Below are 10,078 nucleotides of genomic sequence, written 5' to 3'. Positions count from 1 at the left end.
AAGTGGAGAGCCTCACAAGGAGAGGCGAATATTAAATGAAACTCAGAAGCTTACCATTCTCTCTTGAGAGTCAGCCCCTCACACATTCACCGATGGGCAGTAGGGAAAACCCCTAAGAATCCTTTTTACTGCTGCCTGCACCCTGGCTGGTTGGCAATAGCGCGTCATTCATGATAAAGACCTTTTATTGTCATGTGAAAATAAAGAAGCAACACTTCCTAGCATGCCAAAGGTTTCTGTGGATTGTTTTCCAGGTTATGTCGACCTTGAGAAGGGCCAGGGTGGGGCACGTCTCTTCCTGACCCCGAGATGCACCTGGATCAGGCTCTCCCTGAAGTCCTTGCTCAGCCCTCTAACCAGCCGGTCCCCATCAGCTACCTTGGGTCCCAGCATGGCAGTCTCAAGCACTGGCACAGAATTGTGCCCACCTCAGCCCTGGTGTTTCCGAATCCCAGTCTCCAGGAGAGCCCAGCTGGCAGACACCAGCTGTACTAGTTTCCCAGAGCTGTGGTAATGGTACCACGGACTGGGTGGTATAAGACAACAGAAATTTGTCGTCTCGTGGTTCTGGAGGCTACAAGTCCATATTCAAGGTGTTAGCAGGGCCCTGCTCCCTCTGAAGCCTCAGGGGAGAAGTACTCCCTGCCTCCTCCCCAGCTCCCTCCTGGTGGTTTGCTGTCAATCTTTGGCGATCTTTGGTGCATAACGCCAATCTCTGTCTTTGTCATCACATGGCGTCCCTCTGTGTCTGTGTCTTCACATGGCTGTCTTCTAATCAGGACACCAGTCACACTGGATTAGGGCTCACCCTTCTTCAGAATGACCTGGTCTTAACCAATTACACCTGCAACAGCCCTATTTCCAAATCAGTCACCTTCTCAGGTACTGGAGATTAGGATTTCAACATACCCTTTGGGCGGGGGAGGACGCAATTCAACCCATAACGCTGGCTCACATTTCATCACCCGCAGGCACTCGCTCTGACCTCACTCTGCAGCCGCTGGTATGAAGGGGACATCAAAAGCAGCTCCTGGGGCAATGAGGCCCTTGACATCAAAAGACGCAAAACTGCAGGGCCAAAAGATGCAACAAGTCCCTGCTTGGGAGTTTTTCCCAAGGTAGGAATTTTCACCTGGGCTCCCTGGATCCCCAGGTTTCCATGAGTAGAAATCAGGAGTCAAACCTTTGACTCTGATGAGAAAAAAAAGAACGCGGATGAGAAAACGTTAAGTCTTTATTTTCACTGACCTCCACGTGAGCTATATTATTTCCTTCATTTATGAACGTAGGCGGCAAACCACAGACGTACCTGTCACCTTTGGCCAGTAAAAATCCTAGGTCTTTTCATATCATATGACTTTCATTTTGCAAAAGCTTGAAATAATGTCGATCACTACTTTATAATTATAATCGTTATTAGAGTTACTGTATCTACTCTAACGTACTGTTCAACATCTGTATAAGCAAAAGCTTATATGGCTATTTCACAAATCTATGTGAATATTATTTAATTTTAATATTTTGATAGTATTTCAATATACATAGATCCCTTTGTAATCTCATACATTATATTTTACACATTTAAAAACATTGTTCTAAGAAGAGATTCACAGGTTTCGCCAGACAGCCAGAGGGTCCCTGGAAGAGAAATGGAAAGGAGCCCTGGTCCTGAGAAATAACCAAGGGTGTGTGTAAAGGGTTATTGTCATAGAAAACAACAACCCAAACCCAGTGGGACTGGGGATTACAGTGCATCCCATTATTAAAAAATAATGTGATAGAAGAAAGCTATAGTGGAAAAGTATTTGTGATACAGCACATGAAAAAAGCAGGACATAAGACAATATAATAACACCAAATCCATGTACACACACACACTAACACACACTCACTCACACACACACACTATAATCCTGTTTTTTTGTTTAAAAATAAGGGAGGAGGAGTAAAGGAAGCTAGTCCATCACACAGTGGTTATTCGGATGATGGTGTTATTGGTCCTTTTGTATCTTCTTGTGTTTTTTCCTTTTCTTTTTTTAACAGCTAACATGCATTGTTTCCATAATCAGGAAAAAAGTATTTTTTCCTTATTTGAATTAATTAAATCCTTATTTGGATTGATTAAAAGATATTTTAATCTTTTAGAGATTGCATGTTTAAAGAAAAAAAAATCCACAGCTCAATAGAATTTAGTTGCATTTTCATCCAAGGGCTGGGACCAAGCTCAGTGAATAGTTGGGATTTTTTTTTTCCAGCTTTCTTAACACCCTGGGAGAGTGACCCCACTGTCCCAGGAAGGAAACCAGGAGGTTGATCCCTCACCTGCTGGGGGCCGTGTGGTCCAGGCTGCTGCACCTCTGCTGGCTCCCCGGGAATGAAAGACATGGGAGGCAATTCTGCCTGTTTCCCTTTCCCAGACCCCCATAGAGTTGGCAGATGACTGCTCTGGACTCAAGGCTTTTGAAGTCTTTGCCCATGAAATTAAGAGACGCCAGGACCAAAACTACTCTGTGCAACTGTCCTCAGCTTGATTTCATCCATGAGATCAAATTGGGCGTCAATATTTAAGTCACTAGCTAATTTGTTTGGCCCCAACCTTTAAAAAATGGCTTACAGCAGTAAAACAAAAACAAAAACAAAAAATATACATCCGATGACAGAAATAACAAAATTGAATAAAGACAATTAAAAAATTGTTTAATAGTATCTAATTCTTCTGCAGCTTCATGATTAAGATCACCAAGTTCACTGTGCAAATCAAACTCCTTTTGTTGAAGCAGTTCCTCATCGCAGTTCTTTCCCTTAATCTTGATCCTTTCTGCTTCTCCCTAGCCTATAATTTTAGTGCGTCGTCTGTCGGGGGAGGTGGAGAGGTGATTTTACTGCGCAGCAAATTATCATTATTAGCACAAGCTGCATTTGTAATGAGCTCATTCTTGCCACTAAAAACAATTCCATTACCTAAGACAAAATTCCCTGGGTCTGGAAATGCTGAAGAAATGGAAGGTATGGGTTTGTATGTTTTTTTTTAAAACAACAGGCCCTTTTGTGAGGATAGTTTGAATTCTGTGGCAGTTAAAGCGTTCCTCTGGGGTCCGTTCTTTCTCTTTCTGTGGGAGAACTGTCAGCGCCCCTGGAGGCCAGATGTTGGGAGAGGATGCCTGGGTTCCCTGTCCTTGTTCACCGTCCCAGAGAGTGGTGACTGGTGGCTCTAAACAGGATCTCAGTTACAGCTTTAACTTTGTCCCCGCACGGCTGTGAAGCGCGTGGCCAGGAGTCAGACACTCCCTGAGTTCAGATCTCAAGTCTGCTTTTTTCCCGGCTGTGTGCCTCTGGAGGCTTTCCTTCATCTCACTGAGCCTCAGATTCCTATTTTGCAAAATGAAGATAACAGCAGGACCAACCCAGAATCATGAGATTAGGCACGTAAATCTTGGCCACACGTGCTCAGTAAAGGTTATCAATTCCCATTGGGGTAAAGGGACATGGGGGCATTGCTAGAGAGGACATGGGTTGGCAGTGGGGGCATGATGTCTCTGAACCAACGTAGTGAGTTCTTAGAAGGGCTCAGAACCCAGGGCTCCTGGCCCCTAATGCAATGCTTGCTCTTTTCCCCACCGCACTTTTTCTCCAGGGACCCTAACCCTGCGAGGCAGGCCGAATAGGTACGATCGGCCAGTAATAAAAACAGTCGCAGCCCGGCTAATGTGCTTGCTTGTGTCAGACTCTGGCCGACACACTTTTCCTTAAATAGCTTACTTATTTAGTATTACTTAGCATAGATAGTTTCATCTTACAGAAGAGGAAACTGAGGCACACAGAGGTTAAGCAATTGACTCAGGGTCATTTTTCCCAGAAAAAAACACAGGTGGCCCTTTCAAAGGCAGCTGATGAATCCCAGATAAAAGCCCCACGTCAGTATTTGGGTTCAAGCCGCATTTGACTGGATTCTCCAGAGGCTGAGAGGAGGCGTGCTCCCCACCCTTCCTGACCAGACGAGGGTACCATAGGGAAGGGGCAACAGCTCCTCCGTGACCTAGAGAAGCGGGCTGCCCAGCCCCAGGGTCCTTCAGGCCTCGTTTCTGACATGTGCTCTCCTGAAGTTCACACCAAAGGCAGCTCCCCCAAGGCCTCTCTGTCCGGCTGCGGCAACCCCCGCCCTCCACAGTCCCAGACCCCAGCTCCAGTTCGCCTGAGATCACTTCTACTTGGTTAAACTCAGCCCAGTTTTGGAAGGTGCTGAAAGTATTTGAAAACCTATTTGTTTAAGGGCACATCTAACTTATTTCATAATTCGTGTGCATGCTTAGCACATCTGTGGCTTCGCAAAAGCTGGGATGGTGGTGTTTCCCTTGGTTGCCTTTCTCTCACTGTATCTACTTACGAACATTCTGAGGACCTCACTTAGCTGGTATGTCTAAAAAATCTTCCTATGGCATTTATTGTTATGAATGAGGCTTTTTATTTGCACTTCCTCAGCCTCCTGCCCTGACGGTGCTAACCCTTTTAATAGGACAGAAATCACTAAAGGTCTTCCTTCTAAACCAGGCATTGAACATTTTTTTTCTAGAAAGGGCCAGATAGTCAATATTTTAGGCTTCCCATGCTGTATGGCCTCTTACAACTACTCAATTCTGCCATTTTAGCAGAAAAGCAGCTAGAGATAATGTATATGTGAGTATGTGGCTGCGTTCCAATAAAACTTTTATTTATAAAAGCTGAAATATTTTTTTAAATTGAAGTACAGTCAATTGCAATGTGTCAATTTATGTGTACAGCACAATGTCCCAGTCATGCATATACATACATATATTTGTTTTCATATTCTTTTTCATTAAATTTTATTATAAGGTATTGAATATAGTTCCCTGTGCTATACAGAAGAAACTTAAAAAAAATCTTTTTGTATATAGTGGCTAACATTTGTAAATCTCAAACTCCCAAATTTATTCCTTCCCACCCCCTTTCCCCGGTAACCATAAGATTGTTTACTACATATAGACACTGAAATTTTAATTTCATATCATTTTCATGTATCGTGAAAGAATATTCTTTTGAATTAAAAAGATTTTTTTAATGTGGAAACCATTCTTGGCTGGAGAGCTGTACAAAAGCAGGTGGCTCATGGGCCCTAAGTTGCCAACCCCTGTTCTGAACCACAGCTTAACCCAAGGGACTGTTGCCAGCCAGGATCTTGTATATTTTGTAAGCACTATTGGTCAACCAGGTGCCCTCCTGAGAGAGAGACCCTTCTGGAGGATCTGGGAAACAGAATCCCCATGTGCCCAGAATACTGAGAATGTAGCCCCAATTCACTGTCCAGAGGGAAAGGGACAGGAGTGATGTGGAGCTCAGATTAGCCGGGAGAAAGCCTGCAATTTCTTGAGAGAAAAGGTAGAAACAAAGGCTGTAGAGGCTTTTCATACCCTGCATTAAAGTTAAAATCTAATTTAGATGAAAATGGATGCATTGAAATTAACTGTGCGTGCAAGGCTTTCGTTGTTAAGCTGTGTACCCTGTAACGATAGCTTTACCAAATTTATTCCCGTGGCTTGAAAATAAAGATGCTTTTTGAAATTTGATTTTGTTGTTTTACAAATCGTTTTAGCTTTGTGAATTGTGCAAACTCCATTTCTGATCTGCCTCAAACAAAAACAGAGCATTAAAGTGTTTAAGATTCAATCAAAGGCTTGCCGTTTGTGGTACAATATTAAAATAACAGAAAAATCAATTCAATTTTTATTTGGAACATGATTTGTCACAAATAGCATTCTAATAGATAACACTGATTATATGGTAGCAAATGTGATTTATATATACCAAGCTTTACGCCTTTGTCAGAGTCATCATTAAGGAATTTGACACGTATGCGGGAGAACAATAAATGTCAACTGAAACACATACCAGTTAGATATAAATGGGATGCTAAAATGAGTGATGCTGGCACATGCTATACTTATAAGTAATAATATGCAGTCTAAAGTAGCTTGCGTTTTCAAACAAGAACTCTTTTTATGCTGTCATTTAAAATATCTCATATTCCTGAAGGTCAGGCATAAATGGCACTATTAGCATTAAAAGCTAGTAAAAGAAAAAGTAATTTGTTGTTCATTTAACATAACATTTTATGAGATAGCTTTGTAAAGTATTCATATATTTTTTTTCCCTACGGAGGCTGAGAAGACATGGTGAAGATGCTGGTTCTTAACGGAGAGCTTTTTATCGCATCTTCGTTACTGTTCACATCTTGATTCAGTGAGATCTTTGTGGAATTATGTGATTTGTGCTTGGGCAGGTAAATGCTAAGAAATAAAGCTGTTTACACAAACGTGGTTTTGGCTGGCTCCAGCAAGATGCCGTCCAGGTCCTGGGTTTGGTCCTCATCAGTAGTGCCACGGGCAAAGGGATGACAGCAGGACACTGAGGGTGAGGGGCAAGATTGTCAGAGCAAATATCTCTCTCTCTTGTTCCTTTTTCTCTTAAATTTGAATAAAAAAATTAAAACCACCAAAAAACAACATTGACAAATACCACTGGAGCCACCACCTGGAATTAGCAAAGATGAATCTTTTGTGGTATTTGCTTCAAATCCTTTTGCAATGAAAAATAAATACGACACCACTGATAAAGGAGGATTTTATTTTATTTTATTTTATTTTATTTTATTTTATTTTATTTTATTTTATTTTATTTTTTATTGAAGTATAGTCAGTTACAATGTGCCAATTTCTGGTGTACAGAAGAATGTCCCAGTCATGCATATACATACATGTGTTCATTTTCATATACTTTTTTGTTAAAGGTTACTACAAGATATTGACTATAGTTCCCTTTGCTATACAGAAGAATTCATTTTTTATCTATCTTTATATATAGTAAAGGAAGATTTTAAATGTCCTTGTTTTGATATTTTGTACCACATCTGCAGTGAGTAGTAGTATTTTGTGAGCACAGATGTACATAAATGATAATTTCTGTATCTTAATGGTATCTTCCTGACACTTCCTTTTCTCCTCAACAGGACATTTCGGGGAAAAACTCATGTTGATATATATGGATGCTAGCTCATTCTTTGTCATTGTTGAAGTTGTAATTTGGGTAACTGATCAGAGTGAATTTTATTTGTATTCCCCCAATTACTAGTGAAGACGAATCTCAAACATTTATTTATTTTTATTTTATTTTATTCTTTAAATGAATTTTCGGGGGGGCTGGGGGATAATTAGGTTTTTTTTTTTAAGTTATTTTTAGTGGGCGTACTGGGGATTGAACCCAGAACCTTGTGCATGCTAAGCATGCACTCTGCCACTTGAGCTATAACCTCCTCCCAAATCTCAGACATTTATGATTCAAGTTTCTTTGTGCGTCTCTTTGCTCATGTCTCTTTGTCCACTTTTCTACTGGGCTGTCCTTTTCTTTATGTACTCTGAATACTAATCCTTTGTTGTGTCCAGTTCAAATGCCTTCTCTGAGGCTGAGCTTGTCTTCAATCCTTGTCTTTGGGGTCTCTGTTATCCTTAAAGAATAACTCAGGCCTGCCTGCCCTTCTTGCTTCATTCATTGGCTGTTTATCAAGTGCTGGGCCCTGTTCTAAGTGTTGTGCATGATTTATCTTATTTAATCATCAAAGCCACCCTGTGCAGGAGGGCTACTGTTATTCCAAGGAAGTGTCGAGGTTGGGGAGTGAAGAAGCCCACACAGGTGGTACAGGTAGGGAGAGAGCTGGGACCCGAGGCCAGCTCCCCCTTCCTGCAGAGCTGGGCGTGTAAGCCCTGTATCACGCTCAGAGAACTAGCAAGAGTGAGGATCAGAACGTGTCATCATAAACCCTTAGAAGGAACCACACATGGCAGTTCTTGGTGCTGGTTATCCATCTCCTGGGAGTTTTCAAAAGTGCTGGTGCTGGGCCCCAACTCAGAAACTCTGGGTGGTCTCAGGTGTGGTCTGGACATAGGGTTTCTTTTAAATCTCCCCAGTTCAGCCAAGGCTGAGCACCTCTCCTCCATAATTTGTAGTTTTATTGAGATCTAGGAAGTCCAGAAGGTCTCAGACAGAAACCAATTTCACTGTACCAGCCAAGATCTTAAATGCTGTATAGGGCTTCAAGAAAAGATTTCTAGAAAATACAAGGAAAAAAGGAGAATGAAAGAAAAACCGCATGATACGGAGCTCAAGCACTTCAGTTCTGCTGTGAATTAGAGGCATCTTTGTAAAGGGGAGGGCGGCTCCTTCTGCCCTCATTCTTGGAATCTCAGGGGGTGAATCACCTGCTGTTCTCTTCAAGCACCAGCCCCTGCTGCCACATCATTCAGAGAATTGCTAAGTGAAGCCATTTCTGGATTCTCAGAATTGAGCAGTGGATCCTCCCACTCTGTCCAACAGGTGTGCCTGACACCACCATCCCCACACCTTCTATCCGGCACCAGCTATTTACTCACTGGGGCCCCAGGAGCAAGTGAGCAGGTCAGTGGGGGGCTACTGGGAGGCTGTGCGTGGGCAGCAGGCCAGGCTGGAAGGGCCGCAGTCTGCACACGCCCCAGCAGCTCCGCTTCCCATGGTACCAAGCCCCCCAAGGTCTGGGCGCAGACTCTACCTGCTCATTGAAAGAAGACCATGCAGGCTGAGGCCCCATCCAGCTCGGGCAGGAAAGCCAGAAACCTGGCCCTGACCAGCTGTGCGTTAAGGCAGATAGAGCCCTCGGGGTAGCCCCCGGGTTACGGCACCTGTAAAACATTCTGTGGATGAGCTGAGCTCCCCCACACCCCTCCACCTGCCCGCCGGGCATAGGCCCTGTGAGTGGCTGCCCCAAGTTGACTGGTTGCCTTTCTGTTTCCTCCCAGGCAGAGGGATAAATGGGGAAAGAATCTGAATACGACAGAATATTCCATTTTCTTAATATTAAAGAGCTTTTAAAGTAAAAATTATATCAAAAAGATGCCTAAAATGGACACACAATTGGACAACTCACAGAGAAAGAAATACAAAGGGCCATTAAACACTGAAAAGGTGTTCACTCTCATAATAAAACAAACTCAAATTACAACGTAAGGAAAAGCAGTTTTACACGCCAAATTGACCAAAGGTCGGACAATTCACCATGTTGATGAGGGTCCGAACCTCTCTCATGTTAGAACAAATCATACGATGCTGTGAATAGTTGACTTTTTTGGCCCGCAAAAGTGGTAGTTTCCCACTGTATTATTGGTCGGAGTGTACACTGGAGTGTAATTTGGCAATGCTGATCAAAATAAGCAGCCTAAACGCTTCTGGGACAAATCTGTATCTTGTTAGAATATCATCAAAGGATGGTAGTTGCGTGAATATTCATAACGGCAAATCGTACACATCCATCGGCAGGGAGGATCACACCACACGCGTCCCTCAGCGGAATCTGTGAAGCCCCACAAAGAATGAAGAAGCCCTTTCTGGACCATTATAGAATAATACTCACTTTATTGTTAGTGAGGATGGTGTGTATTGTGTGCTACCATTTGTCTGGAAAAAAAGGTGGGTGTGGCTGGGGTGTGTGAGACAGGTACCTGAATATTTATATGTAGAATATTTCTGGGAAAAACTCAAGTTGTCTCTGGGAAGAGGAAACGAGAGACCTGAGGGCAAGGCTAGAAGGCCCGGACCTCGAGTAAGAGCTCCTGCAACATTAGCATTTCGGGCCATGTGCATGTGTGAGCTTTTTTTTTTTTAAAGCCCTGCATCCTCCAAGGCACAGGCACACACTCTCTCGGGGTCATTCATGCCTCAGGCTGCTCTTATGTGGGGCCTGCTCCCCTCCCTAGGATGCTAAAAGCTGAGTGGGCAACACGTGGAAGCAACGATGACCCTTTCAAATAAGACGGAATTTCACTAAGGATCTAAAGTACTTTAGAACAGGCTACACTAGGTGCCCTGAAAGAGAGAGATGAGGGCAGAGGTGGGCCAGTGAGATGTTTTAGGCATTATCTGCAGCCAAGCTGGCTGCACACAAAAATCATTTCTGAAATGAGACCCCAGATCACAGAGCATTGCAAACTACACCTCAGAGTCAAACCGAGGGCATTAAAACGTTTATTAATGCAAAGAC

Source organism: Camelus dromedarius, chromosome 8 (assembly GCF_036321535.1).
Source record: "Camelus dromedarius isolate mCamDro1 chromosome 8, mCamDro1.pat, whole genome shotgun sequence".
Taxonomy (NCBI): domain Eukaryota; kingdom Metazoa; phylum Chordata; class Mammalia; order Artiodactyla; family Camelidae; genus Camelus; species Camelus dromedarius.
This window is presented reverse-complemented; position numbering follows the sequence as displayed.